The 27,394-nt window shown below is 41.8% G+C and overlaps 1 protein-coding gene across 1 annotated transcript in view; it reads left to right on the top strand.

The window, feature by feature from the left end:
• LOC109905272 (leucine-rich repeat and immunoglobulin-like domain-containing nogo receptor-interacting protein 2) overlaps window positions 1–27,394 on the top strand; it is a 381,644-nt gene that overhangs the window by 1,461 nt on the left and 352,789 nt on the right. The window lies entirely within an intron of this gene.

Genomic DNA, 27,394 nt, shown 5'->3' with positions numbered 1-27,394 from the left:
ATCCTGTCTGCCCTGAAATATTGAAAATAATTGAATAATAAATAGCCTGTACCTGTCAAAGCCTGCCCCTGCTGGGGAGAATTATTATGACGCTACCTCGTGTAGCATGCAAACCAGTGACCACTAAATGCTTTTGCCTCTAGAGACACCAACAGGGGTCTAGAGGGGGTGTACCAGGCAGAAGAGGGTGGATGGAAGTTGAAGACAGTTGCTGAGGTACAGTTGCTAAATGTCCACCAATAGGACTGGCTATTTCTTATCTGTAATATAATGCTGGTCAATCAATATTGTAAATAACAACGTGTTCTTAACTGACTTGCCTAGTTAAATAAAGGTTCAATCAAATATAATATAGGATTTTGCCCATCAATGTGACAAAGCTCTGGTATTGAAATTAACGTGTGTTTTCACATGTTACCTCGTGAAAGAGACTGTTGGCTATTCATCTTTTTGTTTGCACAGTCCAGGTATAGGTGTAATCTAATGAGCAGTATGGCAGACGTGTGTTTTTATGTGTGCGTGTGTGTGTGTGGGTGTTGAGTGTGTGGGTGTATGTGTGTCCAGAGCTGTGCGCTTCATCCGCTTTGATGTTTTATTGAGTGTTAACCATGTCAGCACTGACGCACAGACTACGATCCGGGGTTACACGGGTAAAGGAAGATCTGAATTGGATCTCATTAAACCTTGTACTGCTTTTCACTGTCAATAAGCAATGGCGATTTTGCTTTCACGGCTTTTTGAATCTGCTAAATGATTTAGTCCAGGTATGTTTGCATCTGAGTGTGTGTGTGTGTGTGTATGCTTGTGTGTGTTTATGTTCGTGTGCATATGCTTGTTTGCGTGTGTGTCTCCAACTCCTGTAAAGGGAAAAGGTGCGGTCTGTTTTTTTTCTGTCTGATGCTGGCAAAGGAGTCAAAGACTTGGTCTCCCATTTCAGTAGAATAATGCATCCACTGAATCATACAGTATTGATGGAGCATAGAGGGAGTTATCATTTTTTTCCAGTTAATAATCAGAATCGTAGACGACACATTAACAAGTGGTAGAAATGAGAGAAGAAAACAACTTTGATGTAAAAAAAATCCTGTGCTTTTGATTTATTACATACAGGTACGGTTTGAATCAGTATAAATGTTCATCACTAAGCAGCTGAAATATGACATAAGTGCTTCCAACTATAATAAATCATTTTCTATAGTTTCTGCGTTTTGGAATCACATAGATGAAATATTTTGAATTATGCCTTATATTTTAATCAGGAATTTGTTTATAGACTTGTTTATAGCCAATATTACTTAATACAATTTAACCAGAATCTGTTTGCTGAAAGAATTGGGGGATTGTTTTGAATGAAAACACAATGTTTTGTTGTTTCTCTGTAATACTAGCCACTTTTAGCTAGCCAGCTAGATAGGTTCCCAATCTCCCAACCCCATAACTAGCTACCAAGCCACTTCAGGCTATCAATCAAGGGAGCGTAGCTGGTCTAACTACCTTCGCTGGCATGCCTGCTGACAAGATTGCTAGACTTTAGAAAAGCAAGCAATTACTAAATGTAACGAATAAGATTTACATTCCTATCGATCTTTTACCCAGATTTTTAGCCGAGATGCAGACGAGCATACAGTATTTAGGGTTATGCTACTATGTTGTATGCCATTGTGGCAGTTGCACTAAACTGCAATTAAATTAGAATGTGCAGATGGGTCACGCAAAAACAGTTGCACTTCAGAGTTCTACAGAACTAAATGTGACTAGTGAGAGGGATACATTTACAGGCACGACAGTGAAGGCTAATAACAAGCACTCTGCATCAGTGAGAATAAAGCCAGGGATTACTTCAGGGAAGGAAGACTTCCAGCTAATACAGCACATGTGTAAGATGTGCTTGGAAGGATTGGACAATCGTGGTTAGAGTAGCCACAGAGGAACTGGAACGATTGCACTTAAGTCATATTACCTGGGTTGCTATGTAACTATAAACTACTCATACATCAAGAGGACTTGTCAGACCCTTCAATGATGAATAAGAAGGCCCACTTTCGCTGTAGAGATTCAGTCATATTCAATGTTTGCTAGCCATTAGAAGGTAACTCTATGCGTTGATTTAGACTAGGAAATTATACCAGAGCATCCTCTATGCATTCTTCGGAGATTCACAGGCGTCTCAGCGTTTATGTGGACATTAAAAGATCTTCTTTCTGTCCCGGGCTATTAACTGTACTGTTCTTAAATGCCCCCATCCTAAAATGTCAATACTTCAGGCCTCCTGCCCAACTGTCTGAAAGCACTCTGTAGAACATTACTGTAATATAACAGAGTTGTTATTATCCAGACTGTAGAAGGAAGCAAAACATTTGCCATTATAGGAGGTTGACTTGTCTGTCAGAAGTAGCGTGGTTGAACTGTGTGAAAGGGAATACGTGGCCCGAGCACAGTGGCATATTTTTAGACAGTCCATTAAGGAATAGGAAAATCAATGCTCTCTGTGCTGTCAACATTGGGTTTCAGGTTTTTCGACACAATGACCTTTGTCGGGTACAGAGAGGAGCCTGAATGGCATTGTCATACTGTGGCTTGGTGACAGAAATACGCAGGTCATTATGAAAAGAGACACATGCAGTGTCTTGTTGGCATGTCTAGCACCAACATGAATGACCGTCTTCCATCTTTTTTTCGGAAATTAATTTGATTTGGGCTTGAATACGCTTTCTCCTCCACTGTTTCTTGTTAAACGGATCCCTTGGGAGAATATTCAATATCTGACAGGCTGATAGATGCACCGCTGATAAATCCATTTCAGGCTAATTATAAATAAATTTCAGGCTTTACTTAGCCACATGCTTACACAGATTGGGCCACTAAGCGCATGCTGGCTTTTTACATAGTGTACATGTTTATTCCAGTGTTCAGATGTCCCACATCTGTACCGTATAGACAGCCAGCTTTCTTAAAGACATTTTCAAGGGGACCTTGTGTTGAATGGAGATCAAGTCTAATGGATTTATGAATACTCATTGACTCCTATCAAAGTGGTTAGCCAAACATTGGTTTGTGAAATGGAGCACCACTGGTTCTCTAAAATGTGGTTCGCTTGTAGCAGCAGTGCTACCAAAGGTAGTGATGGTTTCACAGTTCACCCACCAAAAATCATAAACAAAAGGAAACTTGTTTTCTATTAAGTTCATGAAACCAGGACAGTGTCCTGAGCACACCGTGGCCAGCAAGGGCATGGCGTGGCAGAATCCTCTGGCCCCTGCTCCAGTGGTGGATGGCAGAGAGTGACCATTGGTGGCAGTGCAAATCCCTCTGGGAAGAGCACACGAGGAGAGGCTGGGGCTTGAGGACAGATCATGGGCAACTCCTGTTGAGAGTGACCCTGTCAACAGTGTCACTTTGGACCACGACCTCTCTGAGTGAACTGCCGGGGACTAGTGTTGCGGGTCACCTCTAGCACAGTCCCCTGCATCCCTCCCGAGTTTGTCAACAGGAAGCATTAGTACGGGTCAGAGGGGTAACGTGTCGGGAGCGGGAATGAGAGGATGTCATTTTTTTTGTTGTTGTAATTTTATCAGTAACTTACTGTATTAATCAACAGTATGACACTGTATAAACTGAATGCAGTAGTTTATCATAGAATACACAGTAAAATACCATACATTTATTTTACAGCACACTAACACCTTTCTGTAATTTAAACAGTAAAACACTCTAAATGCAGTGGTATCCTACAGTAATCTCAGGTAATGATTGAGCTCTTCATAGCCGATGTGAGTAAAACCATTAAATAGGTTAACATTCACAAGGCATGCGTTGACAGGCTGCCATCAGGTGGTGAGGGTAGGCAACAACACATCTGCCACGCTGACATCAATACAGGGGCCCCTCAGGGGTGTGTGCTCAGTCCCCTCCTGTACTCCCTGTTCACCCACGATTGCATGCACCATCATTAAGTTTGCAGACAACACAACCGGGGTAGGCCTGATCACAGACAACGATGAGACAGCCTTTAAGGAGAAGGTCAGAGACCTGGCAGTGTGGTGCCAGGACAACAACCTCTCCCTCATCAACAAACAAGCATATCATGGACTACAGGAAACGGGGGCCGAACATGTCCCCATTCACAACGGCGGGGCTGTAGTGGAGCGGGTCGAGAACTTTAAGTTCTTTCTATCATGGGCCAAACAAACCAACACAATCGTGAAGAGCGCACAACAACACCTCTTCCCCCTCAGGAGACTGAAAAGACTTGGCATGCAACATCAGAAGTTCAACATCTGCACCATTGAGAGCATCTTGACTGGCTGCATCACAACTTGGTACCTAGCGCAAGTTTGTTACCAAATGGCACCTGGAAAGCTTCTACTCCAAATCCATAAGTCTGCTGAACAGTTAATCAAATTGCCACCCGGACAATTTAAATTGACCCCCTTTATTATTTATTCATCTTAATTGTTTTGCCCTGCATGTTGATGCCACACACACACACACTCACACATACACACACATTCAAACTTCACATACACTGCTGCTACTCTGTTTATTAAATATTCTGATTGCCTAGTCACTTTTACCCCTACCCACATGTACATACTGTATTACCTGAACTACCTCGTAACCTGCACATTGACTCAGTACCTGTACTTAGCCAAATACATTTAAACTCAGTTTTTCACAATTCCTGACATTTAATCCTGACATTTAATCCTAAAATTACCTGATTTAGGTCAGTTAAGATCACCACTTTAATTTACGAATGTGAAATGCCAGAATAATAGTAGAGAGAATGAATTATTTCAGCATTTATTTCTTTCATCACATTCCCAGTGGGTCAGAAGTTTACATACACTCAATAAGTATTTGGTAGCATTGCCTTGAAATTGTTTAACTTGGATAAAACGTTTCGGGTAGCCTTCCACAAGCTTCCCACAATAAGTTGGGTGAACTTTGGCCCATTCCTCCTGACAGTGCTGGTGTAAATGAGTCAGGTTTGTGGGCCTCCTTGCTCCCACACGCTTTTTCAGTTCTGCCCACACATTTTCTATGGGATTGAGGTCAGGGCTTTGTGATGACCATTCCACTACCTTGACTTTGTTGTCCTTAATCCATTTTGCCACAACTTTGGAAGTCTTGAGATGTTGCTTCAATGTATCCACATAATTTTCCTTCTCATGACGCCATCTATTTTCTGAAGTGCACCAGTCCCTCCTGCAGCAAAGCACCCCCACGACATGATGCTGCCACCCCCGTGCTTCACGGTTGGGATGGTGTTCTTCGGCTTGCAACCCTCCCCCCTTTTCCTCCAAACATAATGACGGTCATTATGGCCAAACAGTTCTATTTTTGTTTCATCAGACCAGAGGACATTTCTCCAACAATGTACGATGTTTGTCCCCATGTCCAGTTGCAAACCGTAGTTTGGCTTTTGTACGGCTGTTTTGGAGCAGTGGCTTCTTCCTTGCTGAGCAGCCTTCCAGGTTATTTCGATGTAGGACTCGTTTCACTGTGGATATAGATACTTTTGTACCTGCTTCCTCCAGCATCTTCACAAGGTCCTTTGCTGTTGTTCTGGGATTGATTTGCACTTTTCGCAGCAAAGTACGTTCATCTCTAGGAGACAGAATGCGTCTCCTTCCTGAGCGGTATGATGGCTGCCTGGTCTCATGGTGTTTATACTTGTGTACTATTGTTTGTAGAGATGAACGTGGTACCTTTAGGTGTTTGGAAATTGCTCCAAGGATGAACCATACTGATGTTTCAATTAGCTTATCAGAAGCTTCTAAAGCCATTACATAAGTTTCTAGAATTTTCCAAGCTGTTTAAACGTCTGACCCATTGGAATTGTGATACAGAATGTTGCTGCATTGGGTAGTTCTAGTAATATACTTAAACAATAAGTCACGAGGGGGTGTGGTATATGGCCAATATACCATGGCTTAGGGCTGTTCTTATGCACAATACATTGCGGAGTGCCTGGACACAACCCTTATTACTGGCTTTACACTGGCTACAAACATAGCAAGCTAGCTGTTTTAGCTTCCTACATCTCCATGTGAAATAATCAGATGTATTATCCCAGTTTGATATGCTGCTTGTGTATTCATTCCCATATCAGCTAAAAATAGAACATCATGTTTTGGTTGTGGAGAAAAAGTCACATAGCTAGCTAGTTGGCTATAGCAGGTCCTACCATTTCACAATAGCCTGTAATCACTAGTTATTACTTTTTTTTTAATTATAATTTTGGGGTGGATTCTTGGATTTTCTTGTTGTGTTCTCATTTGTGGTGAAAGTAAAATTAAGAATCCATTGTCTTGTCTTCACTTGCTAGCAAGTTGGCGAAACACTGCTATCTAACTACCCTTTTAGCTTCCCACATCTGACAGCACATTTCCTTAAGCTCTATTATGTTTTCAGAAGCAGAACACAGAGTGTATCTGAGAGTAACATCAAAGGTTATTATTACGGCTTTTTGCAGCAGTTACTTAGGTGACTGACTGGTGCAACAAATGTGTAATTTTATAAGAAATATGATATTCAATGTGCTTTTTTGTTGTAGAATGCACTATCAAACATGGAAACATTGAAAGTCATGAGACCTTCAACTTTATATAAAGGTTAATACATTTTAGCACCAAACTTCGCAACTTGGACACAACAACCCATTTCTACAGTCGTACCATGTTTCTAATGCTGGACTATCACTTCCTCATTTACTAATTACATGTAATGTAATATGTATAAACTGTAATAACCAGCCTATATTGTTAGTCCTTATAAGATTTATATGGGCACAAGTCTAATGGCAGGACCATCCATTTTGTGTTTAGCCTTCATCAGCCACTTTGATGTGTCCTTAAGGCGACTTTGCCACTTACCCCCCTCTTTCTCTCTGCCCTCGGTTTCCAGCAGCGAAGCCTGGTATTTAGAGTATTGAATGCTGTGCTCTTTAGACGGTTACAAAAGTGCTGTGTGTGTGGTATCAAGGTGGGGAGCCCGTTGAATATTTAACTCCTTGCAGCATTTGTTGTCTTCGTAAGCAATGTGGTCCTGGTAAAGGATGTTGTCTTAGTTGGCACAGTGGATTAGAGTTGAGTGGCTGAGTATTAGCAAATGTCTAATCTTGATTTGTAAATTGGATTCTAGAATCCAATTTCCTTTTGTGTTAGTCCAAGAAAGGGTTTTCAAATTTTCATTGACATAATGTTAATGATTATGACTATTCAGCCACTTATCCAATTATTGGACTTGGACAAATCAGAAAAGACAAAAAAAGAAAAGAAAATTTGATAGAAAAATACTGAGGATCAATTTTCGGATTTTTTTTTTCGCCTTTGGATTGGGTTGGATGTCAGCAACACTATAGTATATCTTATATACCAGACAGATTCTCTTAGCCGTGACTGCCAGTGTATGAATAGTTTCTCAGCAGGGCATTGGATTTAGTCTTGTTAGTGTAGGTCACTGATCCTCACTCCCTTCAGGGCTACACTGCCAGAGCAGTAGACCACATCGCGGATGTTTGTAAGTTTCAACAATGGGCATGCCTTGAAGACTCTCTATATTGAGATTGTCACTTTCCCACCCAAGCATCAGTGGCCAGTCTCCCTACATCTTGGTTGATGAGATGCTGCTGGGTTAAGTCCCATTCAAGGGTTTCATCTGCCATGTGGCAATTGCACCTTGTAGAGGAACATGCTTTCTTTCTGCGAGAGAGGGAAGAGGAGAGAGAGCCCATGGGTCTTTAAAGGGTTGCGATAAGATCCTGCCTCAAAGCTCTAGTGGGCATCAGGTTGTTGTATCGCTAGTTCACCATAGAGATTATGATTTGTATTCATGTAACACACCCATCCACCCCCTCAAATACACAGATCCTCCACCAATTATGACAACGTACCACACCTTCCTTTTATGGTGCAGAGATAAAAGAAGAGCACTTCCTTCAGGTCAGACTTAGGCTGTCCTAATATGGACATCATACATTTATTACATTAATAAACATTTGCCCTTAACTACAGTATGTTATGAAATCAGTATGTTGTGAAAGTAGTTTCCCATGCAGTTTTTTAAATAATGAAGTGCTATAGTATTTGCATCTCACCTTACCACGACATTGACATTAAAGGCATTATTTTTGCCTTCACTTACATTTCTTGATATGAAGTGTTGTACTATCTTCTCCCCCCTCTACTTTCAGTCTGTTGTGTGAACTGAGGGTGAATATGGAGAGGGAGTGCTGAGTCACTTGTCGTTTTAATCTCTCCCAGATTTGTACATTTTTACATTTAATCTGAGTTTAGTTGTCAATGGGATGAGGGAATCATTAGCCCCCGTGCTACTGTGATACTCCTGTACCGAGAAACACGCTTAACCGAGAAAAGCTCAACAACTCTCTGAGCCTATTCAGAACGATACTGGAGGTTTTGTTGTCAAATGGTAGCTCTCAAGAGGTTTTTGCATCGTTCAAAGAGATGGGTGTCTTGTCTGCAGGAAGTAATCCTGTGTCATAGTAGCAGTGTTCACTGGTGGGTTATAGGGGGATGTTATGGGATGTTATGTGACAAGTCAGGTACAAGTCAAGAGTCTCACGATGAATGCTTGATCTGTTTGTGTGTGTGTGTGTGTGTGTGTGTGTGTGTGTGTGTGTGTGTGTGTGTGTGTGTGTGTGTGTGTGTGTGTGTGTGTGTGTGTGTGTGTGTGTGTGTGTGTGTGTGTGTGTGTGTGTGTGTGTGTGTAGGTGCGTGTGCGTGTGCGTGTGTGTGAGTGCGTGTGCATGCGTGTGGTCGATCTGTGATTGGGGGGGTGCAGGGTTTTGGATGCAGGGTTCTTGATGGACATATCCAATCCCTATTCTTGAACAACCGAAACAACCAACAGGCTTATGAGAATAAGATAAAACATATATACAGTACTGTATATGGTTTTGTGTACAACAAATATGTTGTCAAAGTACATAAATACACACACTACTGTGCTAAACGGGGATGGAACAGTATGCTCAATCAATTGAATGGACAGGCACCTCTTGAATGTTGACAAAGTTTAAACAATCATGTTTAGAACACTGTGGAGGACCCAGAATGCACCTTACCTCTAGTGGAATTGCATACACACAAGATACTAATGCACCCCCTTTGTCAGAGGAGCCGTAAAAAAAAGCCGCGGCATCTAGATAATGACCTTTACATCCTCATGTACAAGTGCCGTCGCTGTTGTCAACATGTGTAATTCCGACCCTTGGTTGCCAGCATGGCTGTGAATTATAAATCAATGAGCTTGCATTACTGTAAAATTCCCGGGCCCCTGGGCTTTGCAGATGATCGAATAATGGATGGCGGGGGAGCCTTTCTGTCCAGCTCTGTGTCCACTGTTCACATGCCGGCTCCCATACATACTGATGGAAGAATGGGGGGGTTACATCACAGTGGCTCAGACAATGAGCTCTATGGGGGGGATGGGAGGTTGGTGGAGTAGGGAGTTGAGTGTATGTGGGGGGGGTGTACATTTGATGTTTGATATTCATAGTAAATTTATACTCTTCTGTGTTTGTGGGACACACCCTATCCTGTGAATTTCCAGATATCGGTTTGGTATGGATACAAAGCTATAGTGTGTTATAAATCGACTTTGCATCAGATCGGTGGTCTTGAGGGACACTATAGGGCGATGGTCTGTCAGTTCCATCAGGGTTAGTTAGCACACACCCCTTAATCTCTTCTGTCTGGAGGACTTGAGTGAAACAGTGAAGACAGAGGAAGTGAGTAGGATATACTGAATGAGAACAGTGGCGTGTCATGTAGCTCAATTATTCAACAGGAGCTTGTCTGTGATTGTAAGGCTTAGGGAGAACTCTCCCAGAATTTCAATAGGGGATGCCATTGCCTCTGCTGAAAAACCAGCGCGTGTATGTGCTCTGCAGTGAGTATGGTTAAAGCCTACTTGATCTTAAACATTTATTTGAATTAGCACTTGGGGTTGAATTTATAAGCTCTATGCTTCTGCATGCTACATGTTATTGAATAGACATCCAGCGTAGATTTAGTGAAAAGGGACATGTTAGGTTTATGCACTGCTATAGGAATAAATGCATTTTGATTCTACTGCATAGTATGCATAATGGTTGCCTCTGTCTGTATGTAAGCCACAACACATACAGAATGCGATTCACCCCTCAACCTCAACCCACTCACGGCACATGCTAAGCGACAGTGATCCAAAAAGTAAATCTGTGCACAGCCCATTTTCTGTGCCAACCCTTACGCCATCTTCAACAGCTACAGTAGATGAGGAAATATCGCAGCCACCAACCACCATCTGTTTTTTGAAAGATTTGCCAAGTTTTGGATGAGGAGAATGCAACATTTGGCAAAAAATTAGGGACCATGGCGTTGTGTTCTATTACAAAGGGAGCAGACATCTTGAAACATGTTTGTGGAGATATTATCTTGTGATATAATGTGCATCATACTGCATACAATTTACAAGTTCTTCCAACTGCATGCCCAGGCCATTAATATGCAAAGTGATGGCAGAGGCTTGGCTAGGTTGAGGTGTACATTATTGGGGTGGCAGGGTAGCCTTGTGGTTAGAGCTTTGGGCTAGTAAACGGAAGGTTGCAATTTCAAATCCCTGAGCTGACAAGGTACAAACTGTCGTTCTGCCCCTGAACACGTAGTTAACCCACTGTTCCTAGGCTGTCATTGAAAATAAGAATTTGTTCTTAACTGACTTGCCTAGTTAAATAAAGGTAAAATAGAAATCTCACCAATTACTGCACAGTCAAAGATTACAACCTCTACTACAGTGTTCCCTTGGTCATATAGTATGCTTTTAACTCTTGAGGCACCCACGTACTGGCTCTGCCTCTTCCGGTGTTGATGGCACGATGCCAATCTGGCCCCATTAAAGCCTGTGACTTGCTCCTTTCAGAAGTTACAAAAAGTACATCAATAATGTATTCCTCGGGTGTAGCCACCCCAGGATCAATGGCAACACAAAGCCCATCTACAAAGGTGCGCTTGGCTCAAGGCCATATTTGATCACTTCCACTGTGCACGCTCGCTCCTTTGTGTCAGCCTGCTGAGACTTCATTATTTGTGTTTGTAAGCTACTGTTGAAAGAACAATAAGCGAAATATTTCAAGTTGGTTGGGGGGGAGAAAATCTTTGAAGAGACATGAAAAAAGCAGTTAGATGGTTGTACCGATTTAAACAGTGATAGAGGGAGAGAGGAGGAGGAGAGCGAGGGAGGGAGAAGGAAAATGTCTATTCAATATCCCCGTTCCTTGACGGGATCGTGGGGAGAGATGTTGCATGACAAAGGGTCGCCTTTGTAATGTTCATGCACAGTATTATGACAGCAGAAAAAGCGGCAAATTACATGATCATTACCTAGCAGTTGATAGAGCACGGCACTCCATGTTGTCTGTCACGACTCATTGATGAGATTTACAATTTCAGCTTTTTTCGAGTCAGATGCCATCTCCTCCCAAAGTTGTGAGCAACCTGAGCAACAGACAGCAGATGCTCTTGCGGAAAAAAAGCGCAGATTTATTCTTCCTCTCACCCCTCTGTAGTTCTCTTTATTTACAAAGCCAGATGATCGGGCTTGTAGCCCGAGATTGAGATTTTCTTCGAGAAAATGGTTTTCATGCCTTTTTTTCTCATCCTGACAACAGAGCGAAATCCTCTTGGCACAGAGGGAGGGTAATGTACAGCAAGACCGACTTTGCCTCAGACAATACGAGGAGCGTGTGTGAGGGATTGTGTGTTTACAGGGCCAGAATCACACTGAAATGTAGATCAAAATGTCCTTTAGCACGATAGGCATGAAACAGGAACAGAAGTCTCGTGCAGTGTCCTCCACATTGGTAAAATGTGTCTCTCCATAAGGACCATTGACATTGGGAAACTAAATGGTTCGACATTTGGTTTGTACATCCATTATAATACAAAACACAGTCTCTTGGTCTCTGGCAAATACATTCTCTTTTAGATCCAAATACATTGCCACCAACACATGAAGCACAACCGGACAATAAGAAATATGGTTTGCCAACAAGAACTCACTGAACAGACAGAGACCTAAAAAAAAAGATTCTGCACGGTTAGTCCTTGGGGTTTTGCCTGCTACATAAGTTCTGTTATACTCACAGACATGATTCAAACAGTTTTAGAAACTGTGTTTTCTATCCAAATATACAAATTATATGTATATCTTATATTCTTGGCATAGTAGCAGGAAGTTGAAAGTGGGCACGCTATTTATCCGAAAGTGAAAATTCTGCCCCCTAGCCCCAAGAGGTTAGTAGTGGTTTCTTTGCAGAAATTCCACCATGAAGGCCTGATTCACACAGTCTTCTTGGAACAGTTCATGTTGAGATGTGTCTGTTACTTGAACTCTGTGAAGCATTTATGTGGCCTGCAATTTCTGAGGCTGGTAACTTTAATGAACTTATCTTCTGCAGCAGAGGTAACTCGTTACCTGTGTAAAAGACACCTGGGAGCCAGAAATCTTTCTGAATGAGAGGGGGTCAAATACTTATTTCCCTCATTAAAATGCAAATTAATTTATAACATTTTTGACATACGTTTTTCTGGATTTTTGTTGTTGTTATTCTGTCTCGCACTGTTCAAATAAACCTACCATTGAAATTATAGACTGATAATTTCTTTGTCAGTGGGCAAACATACAAAATCAGCAGGGAATCAAATACTTTTTTCCCTCACTGTATATAGTTTGTCGAGTAGTCACATGTTTGTTCATGAGATTGGAACCTTTTCGTATTGCATCAAACAACATTGACGAATACGCTGATTCGGTGAGCGAGTTCATTAGAACGTGTGTTGAAGACGTCGTTCCCATAGCAACGATTAAAACATTCCCAAACCAGAAACCGTGGATTGATGGCAGCATTCGCGTGAAACTGAAAGCGCGAACCACTGCTTTTAAATCAGGGCAAGGTGACCGGAAACATGACAGAATACAAACAGTGTAGCTATTCCCTCCGCAAGGCAATCAAACAAGCTAAGCGTCCTTATAGAGACAAAGTAGAATCTCAATTCAACTGCTCAGACACAAGAGGTATGTGGCAAGGTTTACAGTCAATCACGGATTACAAAAAGAAAACCAGCCCCGTCACGGACCAGGTGTCTTTCTCCCAGGCAGACTAAATAACTTTTTTGACCGCTTTGAGGACAATACAGTGCCACTGACACGGCCCGCAACCAAAACATTCGGACTCTCCTTCACTGCAGCCGACGTGAGGAAAACATTTAAACGTGTCAACCCTCGCAAGGGTGCAGGCCCAGACGGCATCCCCAGCCGCGCCCTCAGAGCATGTGCAGACCAGCTGGCTGGTGTGTTTACGGACATATTCAATCAATCCCTATCCCAGTCTGTTGTTCCCACATGCTTCAAGAGGGCCACCATTGTTCCTGTTCCCAAGAAAGCTAAGGTAACTGAGCTAAATGACTACCGCCCCGTAGCACTCACTTCCGTCATCATGAAGTGCTTTGAGAGACTAGTCAAGGACCATATCACCTCCACCCTACCTGACACCCTAGACCCACTCCAATTTGCTTACCGCCCAAATAGGTCCACAGACGATGCAATCTCAACCACACTGCACACTGCCCTAACCCATCTGGACAAGAGGAATACCTATGTGAGAATGCTGTTCATCGACTACAGCTCAGCATTTAACACCATAGTACCCTCCAAACTCGTCATCAAGCTCGAGACCCTGGGTCTCGACCCCGCCCTGTGCAACTGGGTACTGGACTTCCTGACGGGCCACCCCAGGTGGTGAGGGTAGGCAACAATATATCCAACCCGCTGATCCTCAACACTGGGGCCCCACAAGGGTGCGTTCTGAGCCCTCTCCTGTACTCCCTGTTCGCCCACGACTGCGTGGCCACGCCCGCCTCCAACTCAATCATCAAGTTTGCGGACGACACAACAGTGGTAGGCTTGATTACCAACAACGACAAGACGGCCTACAGGGAGGAGGTGAGGGCCCTCGGAGTGTGGTGTCAGGAAAATAACCTCACACTCAACGTCAACAAAACTAAGGAGATGATTGTGGACTTCAGGAAACAGCAGAGGGAACACCCCCCTATCCACATCGATGGAACAGTAGTGGAGAGGGTAGTAAGTTTTAAGTTCCTCGGCATACACATCACAGACAAACTGAATTGGTCCACCCACACAGACAGCATTGTGAAGAAGGTGCAGCAGCGCCTCTTCAACCTCAGGAGGCTGAAGAAATTCTGCTTGTCACCAAAAGCACTCACAAACTTATACAGATGCACAATCGAGAGCATCCTGTCGGGCTGTATCACCGCCTGGTACGGCAACTGCTCCGCCCACAACCGTAAGGCTCTCCAGAGGGTAGTGAGGTCTGCACAACACATCACCGGGGGCAAACTACCTGCCCTCCAGGACACCTACACAGGAAGGCCATAAAGATCATCAAGGACAACAACCACCCGAGCCACTGCCTGTTCACCCCGCTATCATCCAGAAGGCGAGGTCAGTACAGGTGCATCAAAGCTGGGACCGAGAGACTGAAAAACAGCTTCTATCTCAAGGCCATCAGACTGTTAAACAGCCACCACTAACATTGAGTGGCTGCTGCCAACACACTTACTCAACTCCAGCCACTTTAATGATGTAAAATATATCACTAGCCACTTTAAACAATGCTACCTAATATAATATTTACATACCCTACATTATTCATCTCATATGTATATGTATATACTGTACTCTATATCATCTACTGCATCTTTATGTAATACATGTATCACTAGCCACTTTAACTATGCCACTTTGTTTACATACTCATCTCATATGTATATACTGTACTCGATACCATTTACTGTATCTTGCCTATGCCGCTCTGTACCATCACTCATTCATATATCTTTATGTACATATTCTTTATCCCCTTACACTTGTGTCTATAAGGTAGTAGTTTTGGAATTGTTAGCTAGATTACTTGTTGGTTATTACTGCATTGTCGGAACTAGAAGCACAAGCATTTCGCTACACTCGCATTAACATCTCCTAACCATGTGTATGTGACAAATAATTTTTTATTTTTTTATTTTACTGTACTGGACATTTTGCCATCCACATTGATATTGAATTAGGTCAATGCACCCATCAAGTAAATGAAATAATAGGTTGTTGTACATGTGTTGGTTTCACTTCATTACTTAACTAACCAGTTTTCACAATGCATAAGCTTATCTCAGGCAACAATGGGCAATCCAGCTGGTTACAAGGAGTGTTCATATGACTGGCTAGTTTGTAAATGATAACAGTATTGCCTCATGGCTATAAGAGCATTTGGGTTAGGTACATTAATTACAACTGGACCATGTAATTACACAGTAATAACTTTGACATAAATGCAAAACCTGTGCATATTAGGGATGGGGGGGGTCGATACAGTAGAGTATCGCAATATTATTTTTGATTATATTATTTAGATTCTATGACTACAAGTATTGGTTCTCTAAAAAAAAGGAGCTAGGTAGTTAGCGTTAAGGAGCGCTAGTCGTCTGTACCTTCCCCAAAACCTCTGTATTTCTCTTCCTACAGCTTGGCCTCAATCTTCTTTTTCAATGGTGTGCCATTATATTTTATATTTTATTTCCATGACTGATCAACAGTTATTTGCATTATGGCTCTCTCTTGTCCCTCTGTGTCAGACATATAGTGAACAATATGATTGGAACATCGATATTGTCTGTGAGTGCCACAGAACTGATGTTACAGGCGAAACCCAGATAAAAATCCAACCAGGAAGTGACGCATTTTTTGAAACCGCCTAATGCCAATGACTCCTTATATGGCTGTGAATAAGCTACGAATGAGCTTACGTTTTCCACGCATTCCTCAAGGTGTCTACAGCATTGTGACGTCTTTTTAGGCATTTCCATTGGAGAATGGCTGTAAGGGACCATATATAACGAGTGGTCACATGGTGTCTCCCGGAGAATATCTTGCGTAAAATACTGAGGTAGGTTCTCTAAAAAAAAGAGCTAGGTAGTTAGCGTTAACGAGTGCTAGTCTTCTGTACCTGCCCCAAAACCTCTGTATTTCTCCTCCTACAGCTTGGCCTCAATCTTCTTTTTCAATGGTGTGCCAGTATATTTTCAGCACTTTTATTTCCATGACTGATCAACAGTTATTTTCATTATGGCTCTCTCTTGTCCCTCTGTGTCAGACATATAGTGAACAATATGATTGGAACATCGAATCCCAATAAAATCTCAATATCTAATCGCAATACAGACAGTATATAATCGTGATACATATATAATCACAGTACATATTGTATTGGCAAATAAGTATTGTGATATCATATCATGAGGTCCCTGAATTATTATAATAACATTATAGAAATGATGGTCAAATTAATAGATGTGATTATGTTTGTTAAAGCTACTGTTTTGTAATTCAATGTTTTGTCATTTAATAAACACTAGAAATGTTGGTTCACTTGTCAGCATCAATTCAGGGCCCCTCTTCAGATAGCAAGAGGCAGATTGCAACAGTCAACAGCCAACCACAATTGTATTGTGTAAATTGACCCTTGCCATGATGGAGAGCACGGCAAGACATCATGGAGGATGTTGGTTACGACCATCAGAAAGGCTCTTGTCATTAGATTGTTGATTCGAAAGTGAGGAAGCCTTGCATGGCTAATTTGAGATGTTGCACGGTTGGCAGCAATCCATCTTGCTGTCAATCAATGGGGGTATTTTAAAAACCTTGAGTGATCGAGTAACCCTTTCACCATGTTGATTGGCAGAATGTCGCCTGATACACGTCCTGTCTGCATGTAGGAGCAATTGTCTCCTTAGCTATTGCAATTATAGTTTTAGCTGTGATGGGAATGTTATCAAGATGTGGTGAATTGATTCCTCACACAGTTGAAATAAATCAGACCCAATAATTGAAACATCAAAAGATTAAATAAAGGTCAAAGAAGAAAAATAGTGTATTGCTTAATTGACTTAATAATGGTAATCATGAGGCCATATCACAGATGTGATCAAAACCACCTCTTTGACTTCCCACAGAAGCATAATGCTTTTGCCAGGCAACCAGGTACTTGAAACTCTGTCTCAGTGAACCTTGCAAATAAGTGTTTAATTCCAGTTCTGTGTGTACTTCACTTGGGCACTGCCCAAATGTCTTCTCGGCAGTGTTGAGGTCAGATAATCTTGCATGTACTACTTTGTTGAAAGAGGGGAGCGCTGTTTCATTAAATGGAGAACTAGGTCACTTTGTGTACAGCAGCAAGATGGAGGAGATAATATGGCCGGTAGCCGGAGGTATACTCTCAGAGTGGGAATGCCACAGTCAGCGTTGGCACTGCCAGCATAGAGAACAAAACCAGCTCTAAGAGCCACCTGCACCAAGAATATAAAACACATAATTTTTTGGATTGCTTGATGATGCGTTTAATGTTTAAGATTATAATTTGCGGTTCTTCATAAACTGTAGGCCCAATGTTATTGATTGTTATAGAGGGCCAAGCACTAGCATCCCCACATTGCAGTTCAATTCCCATTTGTCTGTCTCATTAGCTGCACACAGAATTCAACCTTGAGTGGCTCACACCATTTAATTTTAGTTGCAAGTTGTCTTGTCTGCGGGGAACATATTCCCGAAGAAGTGCAAGATTTACAATCAAATGTGTCGGTGTGGATGATGGCCAAAAGTACAACATGTACTTGAAACAATTTATACGTACTGGAATAATGCCTAAGTGTTAATTATTATTAATTAATTGGGCTCTTCAATGGTCATCAGCACACAACAAACATACATCACAGTTTTCATGCGGAAAGATGAAAGTGTTATTTGTGTTTTTTCCAGTTATGTATGTCTTGCCTAATTTTGGGTTGTTGTAACAATCCAATACCTCTCAGGATCTCTTCTTAACTGAGGGGTTCACAAGCGGTTCACATGCAGTACAGGGAGCTGATGTTTCTTCACTGATTTTGTCAATTGCAGCTTACACACAAATACTCTGTTGGCAGTCTGCATCACTTCACAGAAACCCTGTTCCTTATATTTTATTGTAAAGATAAGTGGCCCATTTACCTGTTCAAATCAAACCACATTTTATTGGTCACATAAACATATTTAGCAGATGTTATTGTGGGTGTAGCGAAATGCTTGTGTTCCTAGCTCCAACAGTGCAGTAATATCTAACAATTCACAACAATACATACAAATCTAAAAGTAAAAGAATGGAATTAAGAAATATATAAATATTAGGACAAGCACTGTCGGAGTAGCATTGACTAAAATACAGTAGAATAGAATACAGTATATACATATGAAATGAGTAAAGCAATATGTAAATATTATTAAAGTGACTAGTGTTCCATTATCAAAGTGACCAGTGAGTCCATGTCTATGTATATAGGTCAGCAGCCTCTAAAGTGCAGGGTTGAGTAACCGGGTAGTAGCCGGCTAGTGATGGCTATTTAACATTCTGATGGTCTTGAGACTGAAAAATAGCTTCTGTCTCTCGGTCCCAGCTTTGATGCACCTGTACTGACCTCGCCTTCTGGATGATAGCGGAGTGAACATGCCATGGCTCGGGTGGTTGATGTCCTTGACGATCTTTTTGGCCTTCCTGTGTCATCGGGTGCTGTAGGTGTCCTGGAAGGCAGATGCATTGGCCAGACTGCACCACCCTCTGGAGAGCCCTGTGGTTTCGTGCGGTGCAGTTGCCATACCAGGCTGTGATACAGCCCGACAGGATGCTCTCAATTGTGCATCTGTAAAAGTTTGTGAGGATCTTAGTGGCCAAGCCAAATTTCTTCAGCCTCCTGAGGTTGAAGAGGTGCTGTTGTGCCTTCTTCACCACACTGTCTGTGTGGGTGGACCATTTCAGATCTTCAAGTTCCTCGGCGCACTGACTCTTTCCACCTTCTCCGCTGCGGTCCCGTCAATGTGGACAGGGGCTGCTCCCTCTGCTTTTTCCTGAAGTCCATGATCAGCTCCTTTGTTTTGTAGACGTTGAGGGAGAGGTTGTTCGACTGGCATCACACTTCACCTCCTCCCTGTGGTCTGTCTTATCATTGTTGGTAATCAAGCCTACAATAGTTGTGTCGTCTGCAAACTTGATAATTGAGTTGGAGGCATGTGTGGCCACGCAGTCATGGGTGAACAGGGAGTACAGGAGGGGGCTGAGCATGCACCCTTGTGGGGACCCTGTTTTGAGGATCAGTGAAGTGTTGTTGTTTCACCACCTGGGGGCGGCCCGTCAGGAATCCACAACCAAGTTGCATAGGGCGGGGTTCAGACCCAGGGCCCCTATCTTGATGGTGTTGAATGCTGAACTATAGTCAATGAACAACATGCTTACATAGATATTGCTCTTGTCCAGGTGGGATAGGGTAGTGTGCAGTTCAATGGCAATTGCATCGTCTGCAGATCTATTGGGGGAGTAAGCAAATTGAAGTGGGTCTAGGGTGTCAGGGAAGGTAGAGGTGATATGATCCTTAACTAGCCTCTCAAAGCACTTCATGATGACAGAAGTGAGTGCAACGTGGCGACAGGAACAATGGTGGAAGCAAGTGGGGACAGAATGATGAGATAGGGAGAGATTGAAGATGTCCATAAACACTCTAGCCATCTGGTCTGCGCATGCTCTGAGGATGTGGATAGGGAAGCCGTCTGGGCCGGCAGCCTTGCGAGGGGTAACACGCTTAAATATCTTACTCACGAAGGCTACAGAGAACGAGAACCCACAGTCCTTAGGAGCGGGCCGTGTCGATGGCACTGTGTTATCCACAATGCGGGTGAAGAAGGTGTTTCCCTTGTCTGGGAGCAAGACGTCAGTGTTCGCGACATGTCTGGATTTCCCTTTGTAATCCATGATTGTCTATAGACCTGCCACATACATCTCATGTCTGAGCCGTTGAATTGCGACTCTTTGTCTCTGTACTGACGTTTTGCCCGTTTGATTGCCATTACAGAGGGAATAACTAAATTGTTTGTAATCAACTTTGTTCCAAGTGACCTTTCCATGGTTGAATGCGGTGGCTCACGCTTTCAGTTTAGCATGAATAATGACATCTATACCCGGTTTCTGGTTTGGGTAGGTTTTAATAGTCACAGTGGGAACAACATCCCATATACACTTCCAGATGAACTCAGTCACTGTGTCCATGTATACATCAATGTTATTCTCCGAGGCTACCCGGAACATTTCCCAAGCCAGGTGATCAAAAAATCTTGAAGCATGGATTCTGGTTGGTCAGACCAGCTTTGAATAGACCTTAGCACGGGTACTTCCTTTCTGCCTATAGGAAGGAAAGAGCAACATTTTGTCATGATTGGATTTGCCTAAGGGAGGGCAGGGCAGGGACTTGTAGGCATCCTGGAATAGAGAATAGCAGTGGTTGAGTGTTTTCCCAGTGCGAGTACTGCAGTCAGTGTGTTGATAGAACTTCGGTAGCGTTTTCCTCAAAATTGCTTTGTTCAAATTCCCAGCCACAATAAATGTGGCCTCAGGATATGTGGTTTCCAGTTTGCATAAAGTGCAGTGTAGTTCCTTGAGGGCCGTCGTGGTATCGGCTTGAGGGGGAATATACATGGCAGTGACTATAACCGAAAATATTTATCTTGGGAGGTAATACAGTTGGAATGTGATTGTGTGGTATTCTAGGTCGGATGAACAAAATTAATTGAGACTCTGTACGTTATTACAATCACAGCATGAGTGGTTAATCATGAAACATACACCCCCGCCCTTCTTCTTTTAATCCTGTCTGTGCTATGTACTGAGAACCCAGCTGGCTATATGGACTGGGACAGTATATCCGAAGAGAGCCATGATTCTGTGAAACAGAGTATGTTACAGTCCCTAATGTCTTTCTGGAAGGAGATCCTCGTCAACTTTTTCAGAGACTGAACAATAGCAAGTAATATACTCGGAAGTGGTTGATGGTGTGCTCGCCTTGTGTGTAAGACTAAAAGTTCACTTCGAGTACCTCTTCTCCGCCGGCGGCATCATGGAGCAGCCTCTGGGATAAGTTCAATTGCCCTGGGGGGGTGCGAACAAAGCATAAAATTTGGGAAATTCCTGGTCGTAATGGTAGTGACACAAAAAAAACGAAATACTGCAAAGTTGCTTAGGAGCTTGAAGCTGAGCTGCCATGTCTGTCTGCACTGTCTTGCCAAGTGTTTCTTGCTCAGAGATTTTGAGATCCTCTGTTCCCTCTCTTGGCCATTTATGCCAAGGCTAAAGCTTTTACAGAACAAATACATGCAACAAAAAAAACACTCAGTGCAGCTTTTAAAGTGCAGCTTTTTCTGTTATGTTACAATCTTATTATAAAATGGAGAAAAACGTTTTTTTATAAATCTACACACAATATCCCATGATGACAAAACAAAAACAGTTTTTTCACATTTTTGCAGAAAAAAAATACAACGGAAATATCACATTTACATAAGTATTCAAACCTTTACTCATCAAATCAAATTGTTTTTCTCACATGCGCTGAATACAACCTTACTGTGAAATGCTTACTTACAAGCCCTTAACGCAGTTCAAGATATAGAGTTAAGAAAATATTTACAAATTAACTAAAGTAAAATAATTTATAAAATCTAAAAGTAACACAAGAAATGCATAGTACATAAGTTACAAAAAAAAAAATCCCAGAACAACTTTTAACAAGGCACACCTGTTAATTGAAATGCATTCCAGGTGACTACCTCATGACGCTGGTTGAGAGAATGCCAAGAGTGTGCAAAACTGTCACCAAGGCAAAGGGTGGATACTTTGAAGAATCTCAAATATAAAATATATATTTTATTGTTTAACCATTTTTCGGTTACAACATGATTCCATATGTGTTATTTAATTGGTTTGATGTATTCACTATTATTCTACATTGTAGAAAATAGGAAAAATTCCAAAAAACCATGTAATGAGTAGGTGTGTCTAAAGTTATAGACTCAGTACTTTGTTGAAGCTCCTTTGGTAGTGATTACAGCCTCAAGTCTATTTGGGTAACAAGATACAAGCTTGGCACACCTGCATTTGGAGAGTATGTCCCTTTCTGCTCTGCAGATCCTCTCAAGCTCGGGCAGGTTGGATGGGGAATGTCACTGCACAGCTATTTTCAAGTATCTCCAGAGATGTTCGATCGGGTTCAAGTCCGGGCTCTGGCTGGAACACTCAAGGACATTCAGAGATTTGTCCCGAAGACACTCCTGCTTAGTCTTGGCTGTGTGCCTAGTTTTGTTGTCCTGTTGGAATGTGAACCTTCGCACCAGTCTGAGGTTTTCATTAAGGATCTCTCTATACTTTGCTCGTTTCATCTTTCCCTTGACACTGATTAGTGTGCTACCACCATGCTTCACCATAGGGATGGTATTGGCCAGGTGATGAGGGGTGCCCGGTTTCCCCCCAACGTGAATCTTGGCATTCAGGCCAAAGAGTTCAATCTTGGTTTCTTCAGACCAGAGAGTCTGGTCTGAGAGTCTTTAGGTGTCTTTTGGCAAACTCCAAGCGGGCTGTCATTTGCCTTTTACTTAGGAGTGGCTTCCGTCTGGCCACTCTACCATAAAGGCCGGATTGGTGGAATGCTACAGAGATGTTTGTCCTTCTGGAAGGTTCTCCCATCTCCACAGAGGAAATCTAGAGCTCTGTCAGAGTCACCATCGGGTTCTTGGTCACTTCTCTGCCTCTCTGACTAGGGCCCTTCTCCACCGATTGCTCAATTTGGCCGAGCCGACAGCTCTAGGAAGAGTTTTGGTGGTTCCAAATGTCTTCCATTTAAGAATGATGTAGGGCACTGTATTCTTGGGCACAATCAATGCTGCAGACATTTTCTTGTACCCTTCCCCAGATCTGTGCCTCAACACAATCCTGTCTGGGAGCCATACGGTCAATTCCTTCAACCTCATGGCTTGGTTTTTGCACTGACATGCATTGTCAACTTTTGGACCTTATATCGACAGGTGTGTGCCTTTCCAAATCATGTCCAATCAATTTAATTTACCACAGGTTGACTCCATTCAAGTTGCAGGTACATTTCAGGGATAAACAATGGAAGCAGGATGAGCTCAAATCCAAGTCTCATGTCAAAGGGTCTGAATACTTATGTAAATAAGGTATCTTTTTTTTTATACATTTCAAAATGTTCTAAAAATCTGTTTTTGCTTCGTCTTTTTATGGTATTGTGTGTAGACTGATGAGGATTTTATTTATTTAATCAATTTTAGAATAAGACTGTAATGTAACCAAATGTGGAAAAAGTCAAGGGGTTTGAATACTTTCTGAAAGCACTGTATATCTCCATTCATGTTTTTGTTGCTCTTTCCATTCTCCATTTTTCTTTTACATTCTATGCACTTCAGCTTAGTGGATAGGTATTGCTGTATCGCTTCAGCAATTCTTTCTGAATATTTAGGAGATTGAAAGAACAGGTGCAGAAAACAGTGGTTGGCATAGAACACTCCCCTGGGGGACTCCACCTGTGTGGGCAGGAGCAGTATCTTGAGTGGCCATGCCACCGTTGCAGAGCCCAGCTGAGACCAATGGGAGACCATCATCCTTTGTGGTCAGTATCGGTTCATCTGTGACCATCCAAAACAAAACTCTTGATTTATAGATCCAAATGCTGACATTTAGCTAGCTCTGACCTTTTTGACACTTCAGTTCCAGCAATGCATTCCTGTATTCAAATCTAAATTAGACATTTGGTTTTACAGGACTGCTACTTGCAGAGAATGTCAGTAGAAAAACAGAATTCGAGCACTGACCTTTGATTTATTAGGATGCCCATTAGACGATTGCAATGGCGATAGCTAATCTTACACAAAAGCCTTTACAATTTACATACCTAAAAAATATTTACATGTAGTATGTGTGCATCAAATTGAGACAAAAGTGAATCCCTAAACCAGTTTGTTTTTGACAGAGCTAGGTCACTTAGCAAACTTGGAAGATTTTAAGCGAAGCAGCAGCTGGATGTGGAATGCTCTGGCCAAGTTCTTGGAACAGGTTTGGAGCCCAGACAGAGACTGATTCAGAAAATCTGGGAACCGCATGGTCTCCTTACTGGGGGAAATCACCAGGTCTGCCATGATAAAGATTACCCCCGTCTAATGCACAATGAAGGTTAAAATACATCCCTCATCTTACAGCACTTTCTCTGCTGTGATTACATTTATAACAGTTGTCATGTTTGCAGTGATGTGAGCAGCAAGTCAAAATAGGTGTTCAATTTGCACTAATTACAGTTATTACACTGCTTACAATGGGTGGGTGGAATGGGGGAAGACATTTTACATTACATATTAGTTAATTAGCAGACGCTCTTATCCAGACCAACTTACATTAGTGCATTGATCTTAAAATAGCACGGCGAGCCAACAACATATCACAATTGCAACAAGTACATTTTCCCTCAACAAAGTAGTCAACAGCAAAGTCAGAGCTGGTAGGAAAAGTGCATGCTGGAAGTAAACTTTCTAACAGCAGAGACTCCATTGTCTGTCAATGTCTGTCAATGATGTGTCCACCATTAAATGTTTTCCTACATGACTCGCGCATTTAAACAGTATTGTACAGTATGTGATTATGGCCAGTTATAACATATAATGATGTTGATAGTTCAGTGGAAGACATGAGGCTTGTGTTCAACGTCATAAGGATTGTGATTGACAATATCATAGAATGTGAAAGTTTAAAAAAAAATCATTTTCATTCCTATTTATCCTCATTACCTCAAGAAGTGCAAGCATCATATGCTATCATAGTGATGGACACCGATTCCTTGTAATAGCACTTGTATTGTGAGTGACATGGACGTTTCTTAGCATGTATGCCGACCTGGGATTTAATTTAAGGGATGCTGTTGATGCGTCACCAAGGACTTCAGTGGAGCTGTCCTAGATAAGTCTCCTCATTTCCACATGGCATAATCCTTTCTGTTCAGTTGGTTCAGTTGATTATAGACATCTAGCTTTTGAAACTGGAACACTGTGAGATGTGAGCCATATGAGTACTTGCTTATTTATTCAGAATTTAAATACAGAGGATTTCACCTGTTCTACTTACAATCAAATATGGGGGATTAGTGTTTTTACCATGGGCCACTACACCTGAGTGGTAGTTGGTTCATTTCTGCACAACGTACTCTTAAATAAAGTTAATGCACTGTAAATGGGTACAATATTGGTAATCTTACTTTATGTTATGCTGAGAAGTACACTTGAATGTAATTGGGGTAATTGGGGTAGTTTGTACGACTGGTTCCAAAAAACTAACAGGGTCATGCATATTGGAGTGATTGAGAAAAAGTGGCAACCAATACTCAATCAGAATTTCCTCACAAAGATAAGCATGAATGAACTAATGTAGCAAATGAACCATTGTAATGGACAGAATGTATTGTAGAGAAGATAGCAGCCTCTGAGCCTCCCAATGATGGGAACGCTCAGTCGTTTACAAGAACTGTGTCTGTTAATCTGAAAGGCAATCCTATTGTTCTGTCTGGCGAGAGATAGGCCTCCGCATTTTAAAGCGTTTGAGCACCAATACAGTCCATGATAAGAGAAGTCACTTTATAGAGATCTTTATTTTATCAACTCAAAGGCAAGGATTATATTAATGTCAGAATAAAATTATTATCAATATAGCTATATAGGTGTGTTGCAACAAATTCTAAATTCACTTTCAAATAGTCATTGCCCAAAATCTGACATTTGTAAAATAATTAAACAGTAGTGGAGAATTTGAATAATGCCTTTATGAGTTAGGTCATGAATGTTGACAATGTTTTCCCACTTGACTGGAAAGTGTCAAATACAACAAGTGTACAGTGAAATGATTACCTACAAGCCCTTAACCAAAAGTAAAAAATAAGTATTAGGTAAACAATAGATAAGTAAATAATATATTTTTTTATCATGTAAAAAATAACAGTAGCGAGGCTATATACAGGTGATACCGGTGCAGAGTCAATGTGTGGGTGCACTGGTTAGTCGGGCTATTTGAGGTAATATGTACATGTAGGATTAGTTAAAGTGACTATGCATAAATGATAAACAGAGGGTAGCACCAGTCCTGAGTCTCTGTGGTCACTATCTATCTGACCCTTATACCATCACGGTCACCTAATCATTCTCAGCTTAAAATTCATCCCCCCTCTTCTCCCCTGTTCCCCTCCCCTATTCCCCAGGTTGTTGCTGTAAATGGGAATGTGTTCTCAGTCAACTTACCTGGTAAAATAAGGGTTATATAAAAAACACTATGAGAAACTAAAATGGCTGATCTTTCTAAGCGTTTAGCATGCTAGCTAACAATGGTTTCTGTGAAGTAGATAATACAAATGTTACTGTTGTCAAGAAAATGGGAATAACAAAGGCAAACAATAAATTAATTGAGGAAGCGATGTGATACATTATTAAAGATATTTCCATAGAAGTGAAAGATAGCAATTGCATTTGCCTTGCTGTATTTGACCCTTTCATGGGAGCTACTGTAGAGTTGCACTTTTAACATTGTGTGAGTGGGAGCCTCCTTCCACACAGATTCTGCAGGCACTTTAAGTGGCTTTTAAGCACTGGACATGATAACAGAGGAGGAACTATTTCTGACTCAAGGCTAAAGCCGTTTGAGCGCAGCCTGTGGCTCGTACATTGTGCTGATGGAGAATGGGATTATTTGCTAACTCATGGATTTCCACCATATTGTCTCCACCCTCAAATTCGCCTTCTCCTATTTCCCCACGTTGTCTCCCCCCTCCCGACAATCCCTTTCTTCTTAGTGTCTGTGATGTATCCTACATCCTCTGGAACCCCTAGAAAGTCAAACAGTGTAATAATGTAGTCTGTTGAATGGATTTCCAGAGACTTGGATTCTATGGCTGTTCATCAGAGACACTGTCCCAATTCAGCCCAATATGAATAATCGCATTGTAATTTCCTATTGGTAGTTTTGAAATGTGAAATGGAAATCACACCGATTCATACAAGGGGTATTAGGAGGGAATGATAATTCCTCCTAAATGACTCTCCACCCTACCTATAGTCAGCAGCAGCCATTTGCTAAAATACAGGGAGATACTGTGTCAACTGTTTGTCATACAGGCCATGCTAGACCTTGAATTACCAGTCATTTGGGTGCAAAAATAATTAACCCATCATACTTATGGTTCCCACTTTCAGGGGAAGGTACATGTACAGGATGAATTGGAGTTGCTTTGTACTGCCACTGAAAGCATTGCAGTGAAAGTCTCATAATGACTCGCAGAGATTAGGTATTTATTCTCAGATTTTTGGAGAACCATTTACAACATGTTCTCTAGTTCCAGCAGAGTAGATTACCATTTTA

Source organism: Oncorhynchus kisutch, linkage group LG15, assembly GCF_002021735.2.
Source record: "Oncorhynchus kisutch isolate 150728-3 linkage group LG15, Okis_V2, whole genome shotgun sequence".
NCBI lineage: Eukaryota > Metazoa > Chordata > Actinopteri > Salmoniformes > Salmonidae > Oncorhynchus > Oncorhynchus kisutch.
This window is presented reverse-complemented; position numbering and strand designations above follow the sequence as displayed.